Source organism: Papio anubis, chromosome 17, assembly GCF_008728515.1.
Source record: "Papio anubis isolate 15944 chromosome 17, Panubis1.0, whole genome shotgun sequence".
NCBI lineage: Eukaryota > Metazoa > Chordata > Mammalia > Primates > Cercopithecidae > Papio > Papio anubis.
The window spans coordinates 18,116,035-18,138,771 of NC_044992.1; the positions used below are offsets into that span (position 1 = coordinate 18,116,035).

The following is a 22,737-nucleotide window of genomic DNA, read 5'->3' on the forward strand; positions in this document are numbered from 1 at the left end:
GGGAGTGTGGTGGTCATCTTGGCACACTGGCGCACTCCGCCCCCAGGTTCAAGGATTCTCCTGGGTTTCAGTTCTCTCGAGTAGCTGGGATTACAGGTGTGCAGCACCATGCCCAGCTAATTTTTGTATTTTTTAGTAGAAAATGGGATTTCGCCATGATGGCCAGGCTGGTCTCCAACTCCTAACCTCGAGTGATCCACCTGTCTCAGCCTCCCAAAGTGCTGGGATTACAGGCGTAAACCACCGTGCCTTGCCTAGAAACTTAAATTCTAACTGCTACCTTAATTCTCCTTTGCCACAAAACCTAACATATTCACAGGTTCTGGGATTAAGATGTGGTTATCTTTGGGAGGCCACTATTTGCTGGTCATAGTTGCCAACATTAAAATCAGGAGATCTTACATAGCCTCCCAGTCTTGCAGCTTCATTGACAAATCAGAACACTTGGCAGCCTAGGGCCTGTTCTGTTGCCTGGCAACAGTGGGTCAGAGCCAGTGTCGGCGCCATCTCTAGTTGGGGCTTGCGGGTGCCAGTTCTCCACAGACCTCCACCCTCCCCATGGTGCCTGCTCATTTCCCCTGGTTGTCTGGTCCCTGCTCTGGGGACACAGGGGCTTACACAGAGTCCAGTCAGGGCAGAATCCCCAATGCAGGGTGGCTGGGTTTGTCTGCCTCTCTGTTCATGCCCTGCTCCTTGCCCCTCTGCCCCTCCCCCCTCGCTGCCTCTATACCCTTTCCCTGAAGCCTCTTCTGGCTCTGCCTGGCACACACTGTCCCTCCTCCTCTCTGTGCCCTTCTCTCTCTGACCCAGGGCTCTACATTCCACAGCATCTCTGGTGCTATTTTAGGTGGGATTGTTTGTGCCATGATTCCTTGTCTCTTTTCCCCTCCTTTTCTGGCACCCAACACTAGTACATTCTGATGCCTTCCCTTTTATGTCTTGCATTGGTGTTGGTGAAAATCAAGTCTTTATAATGTACCTTTAGAGCAATACCCGTTAAAAACCAGGATCACACAACAAGCATGTAGTTGAACATCTGTGTGCCTTGCACTCTCCTAGACATTGGAAATGCCATGGGGACTCCTGTCCTGCCTCTAGTTCTAGAAGAGAGATAGGGGAAACAAATGGGTAGGCAATCACATGTCAGCTTCTTACTGCATCTGGAGAGGCAGGATCTTGCTTCCTTCAGCCCCCAAGCCTGGAGATGAGCTCTGTTTGCATTGTGTGTTAGGTGGGGTTGTTTGTGGGGCTCTGTTAAAAGCATTTCAGTGGAAGATCCCTGAGTTTGCAGACATCACTTGGACCCTCAGCTTGTAGTTGAATTTTGTTTTTTTGAGAAGTGCAGTGGTGTAATCTCAGCTCACTGCAACCTCCGCCTCCTGGGTTCAAGCGATCACCTTGCCTCAGCCTCCTGAATAGCTAGGATTAGAGGTGTACGCCACCACTTCTGGCTAATTTTTGTATTTTTAGTAGAGATGGGGTTTTACCATATTGGCCAGGCTGGTTTCGAACTCCTGACCTCAGGTGATCTGCCTGCCTTGGCCTCCTAAAGTGCTGAGATTACAGGTGTGAGCCACTGCACCTGGCCAGATAGTTGAGTTTGGAGCAGGCAACTTGGAGGCTTGGATATCATACAGGTTGAGGATCCCTTGTCTGAACTGCTTGGGACTAGAAATGTTTTAGATACTAGATTTTTTTGGATTTTGGAATGTTTGCATATGTATAATGAGATATCTTGGGGATGGAACTCAAGTCTAAACGTGAAATTCGTTTATGTTTTGTGTATACCTTACACATATAGCTTGAAGATAATTTTATATAATATTTTAAGTAAGTGTGTACAAAACAAAGATTTGACTGCATTTTGATGGTGACCTGTTGCATGAAGTCAGGTGTGGAGTTTTCCACTTGAGGCATCATGTTGCTGCTTAAGAAGTTTCTGATTTTGGAACATTTTGGATTTTGGATTTTCATGTTAGGGATACCTAATGTGAGACAGACTAGGCCACACAGTTCTCTGCACTGCTGCTTGGTGATCTGAACTGGGGCTCTGATTATTTTCTGAGGGGCATTTTATTTGCCTTCTTTGAAGGGGCTTGCATTGAGTGAGTCTGCACTGTTGGGCTCAGGGTGGAGCATACCTGGTTGAGCCACCAGAATTTAACAGCTTAAGGGCAGCCTGTCCTTTTATCTACAGAGTATATTAACGTGATAAAGATCTTTGGAAACTTACTTAAAAGCAAAATGAAACATTTCATGATGGAGGATTTCAAACAGAAAAGTAGAATGGTTTAGTGAACTCCCATCACTTAGCTTCAACAGTTAATTCTAGGCTCCTGCACCTTAGATGATTTTAAAGCAAATCCCAGTCTTCACTTTATTGGCAAATGCTTCAATATATATCTCTAACAGATAATGGACTCTTTATAAACTTATTTTTAAGTGAAGATTGACCACCAGCTCTCCTAATTCTGATTTTTGTATTTCTGTGTTTGAAGCTGATTTTTTTTAGTTGTGGAATAATGATTATATTTACACAAAATCTTGATTGATTGACTGAGACAGGGTCTTGCTTTGGCGCCCAGGCTGGAGTACAGTGGCGTGATCTCAGTTCACTGCAACCTCCACCTCCTGGGCTCAAGCCATCCTCCCACCTCAGCCTCCTGAGCAGCTGGGGCTACAGGTGCGTGTCACCATCGCCAGCTAATTTTTTGTAATTTTTGTAGAGATGGGGTTTCACCATGTTGCCTAGCTCCAGACTGGTCTTGAACTCCTGAGTGCAAGAGGCATGAACCACCACACCCAGTCACTATGCTAAGGATTTAAAAGTGAACAGTTCTGTGGCATATGGTACATTTATAGTGTTGTGCCACTATCTAGTTTCAGAACTTTTTCATCATTCCAAAAGAAAATCCACACTCATTAGGTAGTTGCTCCTCAATTTCCCCAGCCCCTGGTATCCGTTAACCTACTTTCTGTCTATATGGGGTTTGCCTATTCTGGACATTTCATATAAATGCAGTTATACAATATCTGGCTTTTTGTATTGGCTTCTTTCACCTAGCATGTTTTCCAAGTTCATCCATGTTGTAGCATGGATCCAAACTTCATTCCTTTTTATGACCAAATTGTATTCCATTGTATGGATATACCACAATTTATTTATTTAGTGGTGGACACTTGGGTTGTTTCCACGTCGTTTGACTATTGTAAATAGTTGCTTTTTTTTTTTTTTTGATAGAGGATTTCACTCTGTCACCAGGCTGGAGTGCAGTGGTGTGACCATGGCTCACTGTAGCCTTGACTTCCTGGGCTCAGGGGATCTTCCCACCTCAGCCTCCTGAGTAGCTGGGGCTACAGGCCTGGCTAATTGTATTTTTTGTAGAGACAATGTTTTAGTGTTGCCCAGGCTAGTCTTGAACTTCTAGGTTCAGGTGATTGTCCTGCCTCAGCCTCCCACAGTGCTGAGATTATAGGTATGAGCCACTGTGCCTGGCCAATAGTTACCATTTTAATTTAACTTGTCTTTGCTTAATTTGAAATATGGTGATGTGCTGCCTGGATCAAAAAGAAAATGTCACATGTGAGAGGGCAAGATAGTGATCTGCTCTTTACTCTGTTTATTGCAGTAAACAGATTTTAAAAGAACTTGTAACATGTAACAGTCGTGGTGGCTCATACATGTAGTCTCAGCACTTTGGGAGGCCGAGGCAGGATCACTTGAGGTCAGGAGTTTGAGACCAGCCTGGAGAGAGAGAGAGAGAGAAAGAGAAAGAGAGAGAGAGAGAGAGAGAAGAGGGAGGGAGAAAGGAGAACTTATAACTTAAGTATAATAAATGTAACAGAGCTCACGCCTGTAATCCCAGCACTTTGGAAAGCCAAGGCCGGTGGATTACTTGAAGTCAGGAGTTCGAGACCAGCCTAGCCAACATGGTGAAACCCTGTTTCTACTAAAAATACAAAAATTAGCCAGGCGTGATGATGCACGCTTGTAATTCCAGTTACTTGGGAGGCTGAGGCAGGAGAATCCCTCGAACCCAGGAGGCGGAGGCTGCAGTGAGCTGAGATCGCACCACTGCACTCCAGCCTGGGGGACAGAGTGAGACTCTGTCTCAAAAAATAAAATAAACATAACAAAAGTGTACTATATATAATGTTAGTACATAAGGGGCTTAGAGACCTCTTCTGATTGTTTCTGGTAACCATTAGGCCTGCTTAACAGACTGGTAGTCTGATGGGCAAACCCGACCCTTCTTAGTCTTGAGAGGGCGCTGCTCCAGGTTTGAGGATAAGTAGTGGCCTTTCTGAGCACTGGAATGGAGGTGGGTGACCAATAGCCTCTGGGACTTTGCTCCACTCCTGAGTTACAGGGACAGACTTCTGTTTTCATGAGAGTCATTGACAGAGGAGCTTGTTTTCCTGTATACCAAGTCAGTGCCTTTGTGTATGTACCTTAGTGACATAGGCATAGAGTGCCTGTCTTACGTTTGCATTGTCCTCACGGCGTGGTTGTCAGTGTGGAAAGTGAAGTGGATTTGGTGGTGTGTTTCATGTACAGGGCACTGGTTTCAGTTAAGAGTTTGTTTCCAGCTAGGAGTTAAGAGGGCAGCCCCTAATGAGTGGCCAAGTGCTGACTGGTGGGCACCCTTCTCAAGGGCTACTTCTGTGGAACCGTGCTTTGAGAGATGCAGTAAAAAGTGGCCTGTGCCACGTCTTTGGTAGATATGGTCCCAGTGTTGGGGCGCATACTCCGCTGCATCATGCTGTATGTCTTCTTTTGGAGGGTGCAAGGGAGTCGTTTATCTCAGGTCTTAAGTCAAGGAGAATCTTCTCTAGTGAATCTGGTTTGTTTTTTATCTTGTGGACAGTATGAATTCTCTGGCCACTAGGAAGCTCAGTTCATAGCCATCATTTCCCAGCTGTAATGTGACCTGCACTTTGGGTTCTAACCTGGCCTTCTGGCTCAACTCCTCCACCCCTTATTTCCTTATTGCTTGAGTTTCTTCATTTACTTTTTTTTTTTCTTATGTTCCCTGGATTTCTGTAACCCAGTGAGTCTCAACTTTGTACTCTAATCAGCATCCTCTAGGGAGAGTTGTTTTTGTTTTTGTTTTTAAAGTGCCTGTGCTTGGCCCCCACCCCTTCTGTTTGATTGATTGATGTTTTTTGAGACAGTCTTGCTCTGTTGCCCAGCTGGAGTGTAGTGGCTCACTCATAGCTCACTGCTGCCTCCAGCTCCTGGGCTCCAACAGTTCTCCCTCCTCAGCCTCCTGAGTAGTTGGGATTGCAGGCGTGTTCAACCACATGTGGCTAATTATTTATTTATTTGTAGAGACAGTCTCATTTTGTTGCCCAGGCTGATCTTGAACTCCTAGCTTTAAGCAATCCTTCTGTCTTGGCCTCCCAAAATGTTGGTATTACAGACATGAGCCACTAAACCCAATCCCGCCTGTTTTTTTTTGTTTTTTTTTTTTTTAATTTTTTGTTTTTTTTGAGACGGAGTCTCGCTCTGTTGCCCAGGCTGGAGTGCAGTGGTGCAATCTCGGCTCACTACAAGCTTCGCCTCCTGGGTTCACGTCATTCTCCTGCCTCAGCCTCCCGAGTAGCTGGGACTACAGGCGCCCGCCACCATGCCCGGCTAATTTTTTGTATTTTTAGTTGAGACAGCGTTTCACCATGTTAGCCAGGATGATCTCGATCTCCTGACCTCGTGATTTGCCCACCTCTGCCTCCCAAAGTTCTGGGATTATAGGCGTGAGCCACCGTGCCTGGCCCCAATCCCTCCTGTTTTAATTGTTCTGGGATGGGGCCTGAGCAAAAATGTTTCCAGAGTTCTCCAAAAGCTGGGCGTGATGGCCTGCACCCATTATCCTAGCTACTCAGGAGGCTGAGAGGGGAGAATTGTTTGAGACTAGAAGTTTGAGGCCTGTCTGGGCAACATAGCAGGACCCTGTCTCAAAAAAGAAAGAAGTTCCTTAAAGATTTGAATGTGTGGCCAGGTTTGCGAAATGCTGCTTTAGGCCATTTCATGTCTTTTTAGCTTCAAGGCAGGGATAAGTAATCAAAAAGGATGGAGTCTGGGAGGATAGCGGGACCAAAGCCTAGTGGTATGAGCTCAGAGAATACTTGTAAAGGGGATTATATAGTGTCCAGTGGTTTTTGGCTGGTGGCACCCAGTGGGAAAGCTCTGAGGGGCTCCTCTCCTTGTCTAGAAAGAACCACAGGAGAGAGGCTCAGCTCCCTGGACCAGGAGCTGAGCAACTTAAAATTTAGCTATGAAGTCCGTGGGCCTGTCTAATGGTGGCACAGCTTTGTAACAGGGTCTTCTGGGCCTTCAGGACCCAGGTCCCACACTTGGAACCTGATTTATGCTTAATATCATTTACTGTATATTGTGATTATAGAGAAGACTTGACAAATAAAGAGAACATTTAAAACATGGTCTTTGCAACTAATCTGGTCCTTCCTGTGCTTTAAAAAAGAAAAAAATTCCCACTGTCCCTGCTTTAAAGAGAAACAAATTACAAAAGAAAACACACACTTTGTTGATTTAAAAGAATATATTTTATTGGTAGAAGAAAATAGCAAGTAGCACAAGAAATTGCTATGTAATCTGACTGCAAAGTGTTGGGTAGATTTTAACATTTGAAGAAAAATGTTTCTTTAAACAAATGAAACCCTAATTTCTCCCTTCCCTCTCCAAAAAACCCCCTAGATTTTCACTTAGCTATTTTGTCTTTGAACAAAAATCTTGCTTTTTCCCCGTTCTTTGCCTTTGCCCTCTGATAATCAGTAGTTTCCAAAGACTGTGTAAAAGTCAGGTCTACCAAAACAGAATATATGCAACATGGTGTTTGCAGGCTGCATTTCTTTTTTGTACTAGGTCCCATGGAGATTGTTTAGAATGCCTTTTTTTTGTTTGTTTGTTTGTTTGTTTTTTTGAGACGGAGTCTCGCTGTGTCGCCCAGGCTGGAGTGCAGTGGCCGGATCTCAGTTCCCTTCAAGCTCCGCCTCCCGGGTTTACACCGTTCTCCTGCCTCAGCCTCCTGAGTAGCTGGGACTACAGGCGCCTGCCACCACGCCCGGCTAGTTTTTTGTGTTTTTTTTAGTAGAGATGGGGTTTCACCATGTTAGCCAGGATGGTCTCGATCTCCTGACCTCGTGATCCGCCCGTCTCGGCCTCCCAAAGTGCTGGGATTACAGGCTTGAGCCACCGCGCCCGGCGTAGAATGCCTGTTTTTTAATGGTCGTCAGAGAAAATTCGGAAAATATCTCTAAGTAGGATGGACCAAACTAGAACTTGACCTATAGCCTTAGGACCTATAGGTCAAGTCCTAGTTTGGTTTGTAATCACTGTTAATATTTTGATTTATTTTCTCTCTCTCTCTCTCTTTTTTTATGACACGGGGTCTCGCTGTCACTGAGGCTGGAATGCAATGGCGCGATCTTGGCTCACTGCAACCGCCGCCTCCCAGGTTCAAGTAATTCTCCTGCCTCCACCTCCTGAGTAGCTGGAACTACAGGCATGCACCACCATGCCTGGCTAATGTTTTGTATTTTTAGTAGAGACAGGGTTTTGCACGTTGGCCAGGCTGGTCTCAAATTCTTGACCTCAGGTGATCCACCTTCCTTAGCCTCCCAAAGTGCTGAGATTACAGGTGTGAGCCACCACACCCAGCCTGGTTTATTTTCTCTAAGTAGATTGTGTTTGTTTAGTCCTCAGGGGTCTTTATGGTCTCTGTAGCCATCATGGGATTAGGATGGTTCAGAGCTTTCCCTTGACTGGCTATGCTGGGAAGAGGTCAGCTGCACCCTGCGGTTTGTTTTCTATTCAAGGAACCTTTTGGTCCCAGTCTCCCATGTTCCAGGTGGTAGGTGTCCGCAGCCCGTCAGAGGCTTTGGGAGGCCAGGAGCGATCTGTCTGGTAGTGGGAGAGGCTTTGCTGGACTGATAGGGTGTGTTAACTAGTTAGATGTGGGTGAGGGAAGAGCAATAAACACTGACTCAGGTGGCTGCTGGTGCTGGTGCTGGTGCTGGTGCTGGTGCTGGTGCTGGTGCTGATGCTGAGACAGTATGGAGGAGAAAATTGGTCTGGTGAGGAAGATGATTTCAGGGCTGGACAATGGGACCAAAAACTGCTAGCCCTGTGTGCACTTCAGAGGCTTCCAGAATGGGGCAGAGACACTTAATGCTCTCTGGACTTCATTCTCCCCATCTATGATATAAATGAGAGAGTGGGACTAAGTGGTTGCCAGGTCCTTCCCAATGCCCGCATGCTTTGATTCTGTCTTTTAAGACTCTGCCATCCTGGGTGAGAGTCGCATTCCTGTTGGCAGCTATTTGGTTGTTTCTGAGCGTATTCTTCTCCCTTTGGTGACACTGGGTTGGGTTGACAATGGGAAATTGGCAGTGGGTGTCAGCATATTCTTTCCACACAGTTTATTGCCTCTCTTGTCAGGAGTTTTCAGAAGGGAAAACAGGCCAATTCCTCAGGAAATGTGTTTGCCTGAGACTCAACAGCTAACTGTGATTTAACCTAGAGAGCTAGTCCAGGCTGTGGGTCTAGCCAGTGTCTAGTAATTTCCTACTGGGGGCCCTTGGCATCAATGCTACATGTGGACAGAATGGTTTGTGAGACCCTGTGAGCAGGGTTCCCACAGAGGGAAAGGTCTCTGGTTCTCTGTCCAGTGGTGTTAGGCCCACCTGACTGGTCGCAGAGCCAACCCCAGCCTTCCCACAAGACTGCAGCCATGGAGGTGAGACTGCTGTGTCAATGAGTCTAACTGAGGGCCCGCCACATGTGTGGCCCATACACACTGGAAGTCTGTATGTGTGTGCCACATCATATTACCAACTGGTGGATATCTAAGAAATCTAATTGATAGAATTAAAAGGCTACTGTGAAGGCATTTTTTTTCCATTTGGAAGAAAAAAAATCGGTTTATAATTTGGAATGGGGAAACAAATGTTACCTGCCTTAAAAGGAAAAATTCATTATATAACATAGTGGCTACTGAATCAAGATCTTGGAAATTTGTGATTTTTGATAACCGCCCTGTAAAGCTCATGGAAATACAGTTTGGAATCCATTAGCTTCAGGTGTTTCTCCTTTTGGTGATAGGGAAAAACATGGTTTTTGCTGCTGTTTTTGTCAAATGTGAGAGTCGTAGCTCATTGATCTGGCATCTTTTGAGTGTTGGGCCTTTTTTTTTTTTTTTTTTTTTGAGACGGAGTCTTGCTCCGTCACCCAGGCTGGAGTGCAGTAGCCCGGTCTTGGCTCACTGCAAGCTCCGCCTCCCAGGTTTGTGCCATTCTCCTGCTTCAGCCTCCCGAGTAGCTGGGACTACAGGCGCCCACCACCATGCCCGGCTAATTTTTTGTATTTTTAGTAGAGACGGGGTTTCACCGTGTTAGCCAGGATGGTCTCGATCTCCTGACCTTGTGATCTGCCCGCCTTGGCCTCCCAAAGTGCTGGGTTTACAGGCACGGGCCACCGCACCAGGCCGAGTATTGGGTCTTTAGGGGTCAAAACTTTTGATCTTTGCTTGCAGTTTTTGTTTTTTTCTCTTTTACACTCTCCCTGTTCCCTGATTAAATGGCCAGGCTTGCCTGGTTCCAGGGAAAAGGCCAAGGGTGCCTAGAGCAAGGTGGATGGGACTTTGTTTGCAGATGGTCCTTGAGAGAGCTACCCTTTGCTCCTAAATCCCCAGAGGAAGGGACGGACTTCTTTATCATGGGCATTCCGCCTTACTGCTTTGGTCTGTGGCCTTTCTTCACTTGCTTTTCCTCATTTTGCTTGGAATGTGCTTCGCCTGTTGCGTACCCACCTTGTCTGCCCACTTGCACACTCCATGGCTGGCCTGAAAGCCCAGTCTGCTGTCCTGTGCCCTTTAGACTTCCACTGTAGCATTATCATCTGTTTCCACACTCCTTGTGGACTGTGCCACTGGAGCTGTTTGCAGACAGGGACCATGTCTGGTTGACCTCCATCCTTCAGCACCAGCCCAGTGCCTGGCAGCAGGAAAGCAGGAGCTGAGGAAAGGCTTGCTGCACAAGTGGATGCCAGGAGCTCTGATTCTTCCCTCCTTGAATCTACTACCTTATGATGGGAGGGACACCGGGCTGTGCTGTATTTGTGCACGATGCTTTGGGCAGCCCATGGGAGAGGGCCAGGATGAAGGAAACCCAGACAGAGTGGGTAGCAGGCTGGATGGGGGGCTTTGACAGTGGGGGAAGCATTAAAGGCCATTTACATCCTTCCAAGTGTGAAGCTGGAGGGGCCTGGAAGAGAGTCACAGAAAGGAAGGGACAGACGTGGGAGGGTCCAGGGTCCCTGCCCTCCGGCTTCACAGGTCTTAGTACCGGGCTCTTACACGGGTTGGTGGCGGAAGGACACAGGTGGACCTGGGCTGGTGGTCACTCCTGGGCTGCTTCTTGGCACTGCCATCTGAGACCTGTTGGCCAAAGGCTTTGGTGTGGCTGTGTTATTTTTTCTTTTTTATGAGAATGGAACTTTTTTTTTTTAAATGAAATGCTCTTTTGAATAGGCAATACAGTCATTTCTAAAAAGAAAATGTTAAAATATATTTTAAGAAATTTTAGGCCGGGCGCGGTGGCTCAAGCCTGTAATCCCAGCACTTTGGGAGGCCGAGACGGGCGGATCACGAGGTCAGGAGATCGAGACCATCCTGGCTAACACGGTGAAACCCCGTCTCTACTAAGAAATACAAAAAAAAAATAGCCGGGCGAGGTGGCAGCGCCTGTAGTCCCAGCTACTCGGGAGGCTGAGGCCGGAGAATGGCGTGAACCCGGGAGGCGGAGCTTGGAGTGAGCTGAGATCCGGCCACTGCACTCCAGCCTGGGCGACAGCGCGAGACTCCGTCTCAAAAAAAAAAAAAAAAAAAGAAATTTTGCCCCTCACTCCTGATCTCATCTCTGTCCTCCCTACTCCCTGATAACCACCTGTAGCAGTTTGAATACCCTTCTAGTTTTTCTTAATGCAAGTACAACAAACACAAATTGTATAGTATTATTTCTCCCTTTTCAGTAAATGAAGGATAGCATTCTGTGTGTACTGTTCTTCACCTTGTGCTTTTTTTTAACTTATTGTAGAGATTTTTCTGTATCAGTGCATAGAGAATGGTTGTCATTCTCTTTCAGCTGTGTTGTACTGTGAAGTTGTCCCTGTTTGAATGCTTACCCCTGAGGAAAGGCGCCTGGCTATTTCCAGCTTGCTGTTTCATGACATGCCGGCAACAGTTGTCTCACGTGCGCATCGTTTCCCACATTGCAGTGGTCCTGCAGGGTGGCGTCCCACAGGGACATTCCTGAGTCAAAGAAGAAACACAGTTGTAACTTTGACAGATTTTGCCCAGTTGCCCTCTACAGGGGTTGTTCCATGTTGCACTCCCACCAGCAGTGTTGATACCTGATTCCCCACGGCCTTGCCAACACAAGGTGTAGTCAGATGCTTGGAGTTTTGCCAGCCTGACGTTTGTAAGTAATATCTCAGTATAGTTTTAATTTGTATTTTTCTGAAGAGGAGTTGATCATGTTGTCGTATGTTTAAGGACCATTTATAGTTTTCTGTGGACAGTTCTTTGGTTTTTCTCTTGGGTTATTGGTTTTTTCTCAATTTCTGTGAGCTGTATTTTATATTTTTGGAAGGTTAGTTCGTTGTCTTATGAGTTATAAATTGTTTTCAGGCTAGGAATTATTCTGATCTAGGCAGAGTCTTTAAATAATTCCATTCCTCCCCTTCCCTGTGCCCCATCTCCTGAAGTTTAAAGATTCGGACAGTGGCTTTGGGACAGAACCACACCTTTGGCTTACTTCCAGGATTTAAGTTAATTGGCCTTAGACACATTTTCAGTATGAACTTACGATAGTGTAGATGTATTTGAGCTGTATCAGGGTGGGCTACATGATGTGAGAACAGCCATCCCCTCTCACCTCAGAGGCCTAACAGCAGAGGCTCATTTCTTTTTCATGCTGCATGTCCAGTGTATGTGGTCAGGAAACTTCACTCATCATAGCCACTCATGAACCCAGGATGATGGTGGCACAAGACTTTTGTTTTATTTTGTTTTGTTAACAGTTTTATTGGCCGGGCGTGGTGGCTTATGCCTATAATCCCAGGACTTTGGGAGGCCAAGGTGGGTGGATCACTTGAAGTCAGGAGTTCGAGACCAGCCTGGCCAGCATGGTGAAACCCATCTCTATGAAAAATACAAAAATTAGCTGAGCATGGTGGCGCATGCCTGTAGTCCAGGCTGTTTGGGAGGCTGAGGCAGGAGAGTTGCTTGAACCCAGGAGGCGGAGGTTGCAGTGAGCTGAGATGGCGCCACTGCACTCCAGCCTGAGCGACAGAGTGAGACTCTGTCTCAAACAAAATAGACTAGGCGCAGTGGCTCATGCCTGCCATCCCAGCACTTTGGGAGGCCGAGGTGGGCGGATCACCTGAGGTTGGGAGTTCAAGACCAGCCTGACCAACATGAAGAAACCCTGTCTCTACTAATAAAAAATTAGCTGGGCATGGTGGTGCATGCCTGTAGTCCCGGCTACTCAGGAGGCTGAAGCAGGAGAATCACTTGGACCCAGGAGGTGGAGGTTGCCATGAACCAAGATCATGCCATTGCACTCCAGCTGGGCAACAGGCACGTTTAAACTCCATCTCAAAAACAAAACAAAACAAAACAAAACAAAAGCAGTTTTGTTGATATATAATTTATTTGCCATGCAATAAAGTTCACCATCAGCGTAATCTTATTTTAGAACATTTTATTACCCCCAAAAGCAACCCTGTACCCATTAAGCAATCATTTCCGCTCCCATTCTTCCCAGACCCTGGCAACTATCAGTCTACTTTCTGTCTTTATGGATTTGCCTGTTCTGGACATTCCACATAAATGGAGTCACACAGTATGTGGGCTTTTGTGTTTGGCTTCTTACATTCAGTGTAATGTTGTCAAGGTTCATCCATGTAGTAGAATGGACCAGAACTTCCTTTTTAAGGCTGAATAATATTCCATTGTGTGGATAGATCACATGTTGTTGATTCATTCATCAATTGGATAAAGTTGTTTCCAGTCTTTGGCGGTCGTGAGTAACACAGTTGTGAACATGGTACACGAGTCCCTGTGTAGACATGCTTTCCTGTGTCTGGATAGGTACGGAGGCTCCATCCTGACATAGGCACCCACTGTCACCGCCACAGGGAATATGGCACCTGTCTTATTGTTCAGCAGAGAGTGACACACATTATTTCTATCTCATCTCATTGCAGTGCCATGGCTGACTTCAGAGGAGGTGGGAAAATGACCTTCTGTCGTAGGTCTAGAAGTGGGTGAACTGGAAATACTTGGTGGCTGGAATCAGTACTATAGAAGAGAAGAGAAATGGACATCCCTGGGGCCCAGGAGAGTGGTTTTGTCTGGACAAGTCACTCCGGAAAGCGTCCATTAATAAGGAGGGAGTTCCAGGATAGAAATTACATGGGTTGGCCTTGAAAGCTGGTTGGTGGAAAAACCTTATCTTCCAAGGAGTGTCTTAGATGGATATGATGATATTGGAACAGAGAAGGGCAACCACATAGAAGTAATATTAAGTAGAACGGAGGTTTAGGATTGAGCACTTCTGAGTTTCACAGGAGGCACTGTGGCCCAGAGCTTCATCCCAGCTCTGTGATTTGCTATATGTTACCCTCTCTCTTGTGCAATGCCTCCGTTGCAAAAGTGCAGCAAGATCGGTGCTCTGAAACCCCTGGGTCTGTGCCTGGCACATGGTAGGCACTCAGTAAATTACAGCTGTCACCTTGGTGCATTTGACCAACAGCAGCTGAATCTGCAGTCACTGAGTCACCAGACCTGGCCTTCCTGAGGCCTTGGGCTTGTTTTCCTTATGAGGCATAAATGTACTTAAGAACATCCCTGTTTTCTTGGCCTGGTCATCCGTGTGGTGGCTGAAGGAAAGAGGGGGCTGGAGCGAGGAGTGGGGTTAGGGGCACAGTTGTAGCCAGTGTATATTTGGAGGGCAAGTAAACAGTTCTTCCTTGGCCTCGGCACAAGTTTCTAAAGTAGAGCAATTTCTGAGTATAGGAGTAGCTGGGGAGATCTGTACAGGCACTCAGTTGTCAGTGCTGGAAACGGGCCCCTTTATTATTATTTTTCTAAACAAAGCAGGACAATGGCAGTATAAACATTGTTTGAACAAAAAGCATTTGGCCAATGGAGATAAAACCAAAAGGAAAATAACAACTTTGATTTCCTTTTGGTTTTTGTGTTTTGACATTTGGTAACATACTTCTAATCTTTTAGGAATTAAAAAAATTATATGGTATGTGAACTCCAGTTTGTTTATGCTGTTAAATTTAGTGCGAAGTAGACTCAAAAATTCCCCTCCTGTTGGGATGTCAGCTTGCTCCCATTTTTGTTTTTCTTGGAGAGGCATGGTCAAAGGACTAGTGGGACCTGAAGAAGGCCCATCAAAAGCATGTGAGGCGTGTGGGGAAACCTGTAGTAAAGCAGAAAGTGCGGCCTTATTTCCTCTCATGTTCCTTATCTTGCTGATCCTCGCAGGCTGCCATTTCCATTTTACAAATGAGGAAACTGAACTGAGATTCAGTGAGGTGACTAAAAGGTGCTGGGTAGAGCAGTGATCTTTTCATTCTGCCAGGTAGTTCTTTTAAAACTTACCAATATTCATAGGCCATGTTTTATGTTCAGTGAGGGCATTTGTGGTTTGGTAAGGGTATAGAGAGGATCAGAAAGCTTGGAGGAAGGGAGAGAGAAAGCGGGGAGTGTGTGAGCAGGTGGGGCTGGACTCGGTGCCCTGTGGAGTCATTCATTCTTGCAGCAGATGTGTGCCAGGCACTGTGCCAGGCCCAGCATGCAGCAGCAAGGAGACAGTCAGGGTCTCTGTCCCTTGAGAGCCTGTAGTCCAGAGGTCGTGGGAGGAAGGAAGGAGGGTGGAGGGAAAGCCGGAAGCCCAGGCGAGCTCCAAGGCCTCTGGCTCAGTCAGCTGGGCAGCAGGTGGTGGATCCTGGGCAGAGCATCCCTGGAGGGAAGGAGAAGGGGGCAGGTGTGGAGTTGGGGACAGTGGGTTCAGTTTTGTCCTGAAACTGGAGGGGAATGTGGGTGGCATGGTGCAGAAGTGTGTACCAGTGACCAAGAAGGTATAGTGGCCAGGCATGGTGGCTCACACTTGGAATCTCAGCACTTTGGGAGGCCAAGACAGGAGGATTGCTTGAGCCCAGGAGTTTGAGACCAGCCTGGCCAACATAGGGAGACCCCATCTCTGCAAAAAATAATAAGCCGGGCTTGGTGGTGCACACCTGTACTTAGGAGACTGAGGTAAGAGAATCACTTGTGCCTGGGAGGTCCAGGCTGTAATCAGCTATGACTGTGCTACTGTACTCCATCATGGGTGACAGCGAGACCCTGTCTCAGGAGAAAAAAAAAAAAAGAATGTCTAGGAAGTTATATGTGGTCTCACACAAAGGTCTGAACTATTTGTTGGTGGTCATCAGAAGGAGAAGGCACTTCCCAAGCATGCACTGCTCTGCATGGGGCAGAAAAGCATGACCTCTTCATTCTCTGCTTCCCTGGCACTGGATGGTTCTCTTGTGTCCCCCACTGCTCTTGGCCCTTTCTTGGACTTGGCCGATGGCTATTTGCCTCCTCCTTAATTGCATTCTTGTCCCCATCTTCCTCTGCTCTCTCTCTCCCTTGGTCCTCTCACATGCTCCTCTGAGATGAACATGTTGGCCACGGTGCCCTTCCTGAGCCCTGGACCTAGGCACCAGATGCCACTAGGCCGTTTTCATTCTCCAGGCCTGTCCTGTCAGCACCTCCAGCCATGTTTGTTTGAAGTAAAACTGAGTATGCTGCCTCCTGCCTTCGTTTGGAACCTCTCCACCTTCCCTTTCTGTTAAGGGTGCCTCCATCCTCCTGGCTATTCAGCCCCTTCTGCCCCACCCACACTGACATTTGGTTGTCAGGGTTCATGTTCCCACTCTGTGTTTATGTCCATCGCCTGCCTTTCCCATTCCCCCGCAGCTGGATTCAGGCTCTGGACTTTGCTCATCATGTTGTATAGCTTCTCAGTCATCTTTCTGTCTTCCTCCTCCCGCCTCTGCCCTAATCCTTTCTCCCACTGCTGCTTGATCAAGATTCAAAAATACCATCCTGACAATGTGAGTTCCCTTCTCCAAACAAAAATAAAAAATCAACTTTAGTAACTTTGCCTTCCCCAGTATTTCCCAAAATAATTTTAAGTGGCATACAGCTGAATGTTCTTAGTTTTAATCTTTGTCTTAGAAATGCCGTAGTATTTTGGCAGTTCCTGAAAAGGTTAAACGTGTAGTTACCATATGACCTATCAGCTTCACTCCTCAGTATTTACCCAGGAGAACTGAAAACTTATCCACACAAACGCTACATAGATGGACATCTCAGCATTATGAATATGAATATATTGATATCTTCATGGCACGATAGTAAAAAATTAGAAACAACCAGAATATCCATCAACTAATGAATGGGTAAACAAAATGTGGTCCATCTATACAATGGAATATTATTTAGCCATAAAAAGTAATAGAATACTGGGTGCATAATGCAACATGGATGAACCTTGAAAACACTGAACCTGCTGGGCGTGGTGGCTCAAGCCTGTAATCTCAGCACTTTGGGAGGCTAAGGCAGGTGGATCACGAGGTCAGGAGATCGAGACCATCCTGGCTAACACAGTGAAACCCTGTCTCTACTAAAAATACAAAAAAATTAACCAGGCGTGGTGGCGGTCGCCTGTAGTCCCAGCTACTCGGGAGGCTGAGGCAGGAGAATGGCATGAACCCGGGAGGCGGAGGTTGCAGTGAGCTGAGATCGTGCCAGTGCACTCCAACCTGGGCAACAGAGCAAGACTCTGTCTCAAAAAAAAAAAGAAAAAAAGAAAAGACTGAACCTTTCACGTAAGTGAAAGAAGCCAGACACAAAAGTTCATATATTATATGGTTTCATTTATATGAAATGTCCAGAGTAGGCAAATCTATAGAGAGTAGATTTATCATTGCCAGGGGCTGGGGGTGAGGACATGGGTAGTGACCACTAATGGATATGGGGCTTATTTTTGGAGTGTTGAAAATGTTTTAGAATAATAGTGAAATAGTGATGATTGCACAACATTGTGAATGTACTAAAAAAAACCCCGCTGAGTTGTATACTTTAAGATGGTGAATTTAATGCTATGTGAATTATATCTCAATAGAAACAAAACAAAAAGATCCCCCCATATGCCATAGCAGTAATACCTGATTTTATATATGTTACTGAAAGTGAGTATTTGAATTTAAAAGTAAATTGATATGAAGAAAAATAGGAAGCAAACAGTAGAGCAGCTTTTTTTTTTTTTTTTTTTTTTAAGACTGAGTTCCACTCTGTCGCCCAGGCTGGAGTGTAGTGGCGCAGTCTCGGCTCACTACAACCTCCGCCTCCCGGATTCAAGAGATTCTCCTGCCTTAGCCTCCTGAGTAGCTGGGATTACAGGCGCGCACTACCACGCCTGGCTAATTTTTGTATTTTTAGTAGAGTCGGGGTTTCACCATGTTGGTCAGGCTGGTCTCAAACTCCTGACCTCGTGATCCGCCCACCTCAGCCTCCCAAATTGCTGGGATTACAGGCATGAGCCACCGTGCCCGGCTGAGAAGCTTTTATAGTAAGAATTGAATGAATGGACTAATTCCCGGGACAGTGCTTGCACATAGTGGGTGCTCTGTGTTAGTCATTGTTACTATTGGGAGGAGCTGGCAAAAATTTTGAAGGTGGACAACCCAAGTTGGCAAGTGCAGATTTCTTGTGTGCCTAGTGAGGCCCTGTTGGTGCAGCCTCAGCCTGCTGCAGCCTCTGCGTTCCCAGCTACCTTAGTGGCAGGCATCTCCCGCTGAGAGCTCTCACTCTGCCCGCAGAGGCCTCCTCTTCCATACTCAGGCACTCATCCCTCTCATTCCTCATTGCAGTGCCCTTGATGGCCCCCAGTTTTGTCCTTGTCTTCTCAGGAGCTGCCTGGAGCACCCAGTTTGGAGTCATTTTATTGCTCCCCCAGTCCAGACAGGATGCCACATCTGTGCTTGTCCAGATCCCCTGTGGCTGCTGGCATGGGGATCTGGACACACAGTGAGTGTGTGAAAAGTACTTGTCAGACCAGTGTCAACTAAACTATGAATACATCTTTTTTTTTGAGGCAGTCTTGCTCTGTTGTCCAGGTTGAAGTGGCATGATCATGGCTCACTGCAGCCTCAAACTCCTGGGCTCAAGCGATCCTCCATCTCCGTCTCCCACTCCCAGAAGTGTTGGGATTATAGGCATGAACCACCACACCTGGCCTTAATACATCTTTGTGATGACAAAACGATGTTATAAATCAGGCAAAAATATTTTAAAAATGTATTGCAGAGAGAATTTGTATATCCTGTGAATGAGCTGTTCTAGGAACAGACTCTAGAAAAACTGGCCCATGTATCCCAGGAGACATGCATGGCTATAGAAGCACTTTTCACAGTAGCAAAAATCTGGAAATAACCCAGATGTCCATGGACAGAAACACGGGTAAGCACATTGTTCAGTATTGGCATGATCACATGGCACACAGTGGTGACAGTGGGTGAGTGGCAGCTAGCTGTGCATAGCAATAGAGAGAACTTCAGAAGCAGTATAGAATGCCACAGGCAGCCTGGGGAAGACGGCATACTGTTCAGTTTTACTAGTGTGCAATACAGTTATGTTTTTTTTTTTAAAGTGAGGGACTGAAAACCCAGTACCAGGGCTGTCTGCCTTGGGGGTCAAGGAGGTGGGGAGAGGGAAGTGAGGGGGGGCCAGGTGGCTGGACATGGTGGTCATGTTCCAGGCCTTGAGGGAGCTGTGGAGTCATGGGGACTCATTTTGTTTGTCCTCACATGTGGTTTGCACATATTCTCTTATATGTACCTAATGTTACATAATAAAACATTTAAGAAGACAGAGGAACAACAAGAAAACATTAGGGCTGGCTCATGCCTTTTGTGGGGTAGACTCTGACATTTAAGAGTTAGGAAGGAACATTTCCTCCTAATGTATCCAGTCAGTGTTGCACAGTAAATAAAACACTGGGAATGTCTCCAGCAGAGGAGGAAAGAGGGAAGTAGTATTTTTACTCTGCACCAAAAAAGGAAGTTTACCTTTCAACATGAAGAGACTTTTTTTCCTGAGTGGTATTTCAGATGACAACAGCTATTTCAAAGGAACAGTGCAGGTTTCTCAGGGTGTTAAAGTCAGTGTGACTGATTTAGTAGAAGACACTGTTAATAGCCAAAGAGGCATCATTTCTTAAGGATGTGAGTTCTGAAGAACATGTTTTTAAGAATAGTTTTAGAGTCTCTGTGTTGTTATTTTGGACCTCGACCCTGACTGACTCCATTGTATTGCCAGTGTGTAGAACTTTCCACATTTCAAGGTAAAAGTTTGTTTCAATAGAACTTTCCACATTTCAAGGTAAAAGTTTGTTTCAATAGCGTTAAAGCCTCTTCCTTTTTGCTGACTGCACTGAAGGGAGCTGGGAATGTCAGGTTCTATCCTGGCTTAGCACTGAACCGCTCTGGGTCCTGGCATCTGCACGTGGTTGACTTCCAAGGCCCTTCTACCTTGCTCCTGCTTGCTTGACTTGGTGAGAGGCTGGGGAAAGAATCTCTTATGGCTCACAGAACGTGAGGTCGGAAAACAGTTGTTTCCATGCCATCTTTTGGCCTCAAACATCTAGACAAGAGGTACCTTTCTAGGCCTGCAGATTCAGCAAAGGAAAGTTCCTTGTTCTCACGATTTTGAGCACTGAATTTGTCTAAAGCTACAAAGAATGAGAATAAGAATAGGGATGAAGAGGATGAGATCAGAAGTCAGAGTCTGAGAGCAAATCCTAGTCACACCAGTTGCTGGTAGTGCAGCCTTGGGTCAGTTACTTAGCCTCTCTTTACCTTACTTTCCTCCTCTGTAAGATATGAATAAGAAGAATCACTCCTCCATAGGACTGTTACGAAGATTCAATCAGTGGACACATGTGACCTGCTAATTAGTATTCACCAACCTCTGCTTAGAGAGCCTCTTCTGTTTCTTACTGCTGTTTTAATTCTGTTCTGTTACTAGTATCAAAGAGCACATCTGAAACTTTGCTTGGAAATGCCAGCTGTAGAGGAGAAGAACAAGCAAGACTGGTGATGGTTTTAAACAGGTTGTGTGTATAGTCTGGAGAGAGATGCTTGTAGTAGACAATGCCACCCACTCCTCTGGTAGGTGATTCCCACCCAGTGTGTTCTCATAGGGATACTTCTGTGGGCTTTCATCTGCTGCCGAGCTGTCCTCAGTAACCTGCTGAGAAACATCCCTGTAGACATATGCACCTTGGCAGGACATAGGAAAGGATGCAGGTATTTGGACACCTCTTATTTGCCAGTCCTACTCTTACCAACCCTCACAGCCAGGCTGAGCAGCACCTGTTGCCTCCATTTGAGAGGTGTGGAAACAGAGGCTCAGGAAAGCTCAGCTTGCCTCAGACCATGCAGCTGGAAAGGCAGGACATAATCCCTGTGGCCGGAGTGAGAACCACATATTTCAGCCCTAGGCTGCTGCCCAGGCTCCTGGTGTTGCTCCTGAGTCCAGCTGTAAGAGGCATCCAGTGGATTCTCAGGCCCTGTGGTGCCTGGGCTTCGGCAGGTGCTGGTTCATGTGGAGCATGTGTTAAGCACTGGTAGGGCTGTTCCTGTTCCCAGGCAGTTTATTGTTAGGCAGACAATACAGCAGCTGCCCTTTAAACTCAAGAGATGGAGACCAAAAGGGAAACAGGAACTGGGAGAACAGCCTCAAGGTGTGAACTCTGGCAGTCTCTGAGTGGCGAGATAATGGGTATCTTTAACAATGTTCTTATGTTTTGCTTGTGTGTCACATGGAAGGTGTTTGTTGAGGGTTCAGTATGTGCCAGGCACTGTTCTAGACAGTGGCAAAGAGGCAGGCTGGGCCCTGCTCTCAGAGGGGTGGTGTGGGGGCAGGAGAGAAACAGATAAAACAGGCATGTAAGAAATGTCAGATAGAGGAGGGGCCCTGTTCCAGAAGACAGCTGGTGACATTGATAGAGAGTGCCTGATGGGTTCTGAGGAGGCCATGCGATCTGAGTGACAAGGAGCCAGTCTAGTGACAGACAGAGGAAGGATGCTAGGTGGGGGAAATGGCAGGTGGGTAGAGTGCAAGGCAGGAGCCGGTTCCGGTCATAGGGAAAGTGATTGGAAACGAGAGTGCAGCATGTGAGTGACACATAAAGAGTTAACCCCTCAGGGCCCACCTCTGGGATGCAGGGGCTCATCCTTTGAGCTTCAGCTGAGGTGAGCCTGCTCTTGTGGTCTCTTAAGACCCTGGCTCACCACCCATCCCACAGTACTGCTCAGATGAGGCTCAGCGGACATCAACCATCACTGCTACCAGTCTCTGCAAGTAACTACCTCCGAAATCTGCCTTGTTCCTCCCAAGCTGCTGTGGGAAGTCAGATGTGACCTCCTGGAGGCACAGATGGGAGGGCAGAGGTGAGCAAACCACTTGTTTTTCTTGCAGCTGTGGTCTTGCACTTGTACATGCACAGTGTAAAAATACTTGTTCTTTGGCCAGCCTCTGGAGCTCTCTTTGAGAAAATACGTTATGTCACTACTGTGCCTGAAACCAGAAGTCAGCAGGCCCTGCCTGAGGGGATCCACTGCCCCTCCTTCCACACTCTTGCAGGCTCCTCGCGAGATGGCTACAGCCTAGCAGTTAGCACCACCACATCCACCATCCAGGTCTAAATTAAGCACGAGATCATGGGAATGTAGATTTTCCCATGCAGCTCTGCATGTTTTTCAGATGTCTCAAGCTGGAAAATTATACTGATCAAATGGTAATTCATAGCTCGGCCTGTCCTGTGTGGTGGGGGTGAGTAGCCATTAAAGGCTCCTGTTTGCTGTGTCCAGTCTCCAGTTGACTTCATCGTCTCCCATCAGCCAGTGTTTTCTCTAGCAGAGCCACAGTGTGTTAGAAGTGGGGAATCTCTGCCTAAGGATCACAGCAGCCATCCTCAGAGGAGGGAAGGGTTCTGAAGGCTGCTTTTCACATTTCCAAAGCCTGAAGGGAAGCGCTACTTTTTTGCCCACCATGAAGCCCCACAGGCTAACAAAAACATCTGCTGCTTGGCTATGGCTGGGATTCACTCCCTCAGTTGGTGACCTGTGGCTAGGCTGATCGGAAGCTTGGGTTTCTCATAACACCATGGAGATGGCAAGGAATTGAATCACTGGTCAGAATGGGGGCCTTTGGGACTGAAGGGTTTGGAGTAAGCATCTGGTTTTAGAAGCAAGGACCCTGGTACTGGCTTCTTGGTGCCACAGAGCGGTCACAGCATTGACCCTGGTCCCTGGATTCCCATCTCCTCTCTCTGCCACATCACGTTATTTGCATTTTGGCATGATTTTTAAAAGAATGCTGTTCATAATTTGGTCATTTGTAAGACTGCTTTGAGGAATAGGAGAGGTAGGGGAGCATTCAAGAATTCTCATATGCCTTTATGAAGTGTTGCTGCCTGCCCTTTGTGCAGTCACAGTGTTTGATCCTGTACACTGAGGGGGAGGTGCAGCTCCTTGCCATACCCCTGTTTTCCTGTATTGGCAGGAACAGCCAAAACCAGGTCTCCAGACCC

General features: G+C 46.7%; 1 protein-coding gene across 3 annotated transcripts in view; it reads left to right on the forward strand.

The window, feature by feature from the left end:
* EPN2 (epsin 2) overlaps positions 1-22,737 on the forward strand; it is a 100,548-nt gene that overhangs the window by 13,507 nt on the left and 64,304 nt on the right. Inside the window, exon 1 of one of the 3 annotated variants that reach the window (XM_009189848.4) lies at positions 18,863-21,595. The exons of the other annotated variants lie outside the window; for them this stretch is intronic. The gene's annotated coding sequence lies outside the window, so the exon portion shown is untranslated. Of the gene's footprint in view, positions 1-18,862; positions 21,596-22,737 lie in introns of those variants that run through there. 3 annotated transcript variants of the gene reach the window in all.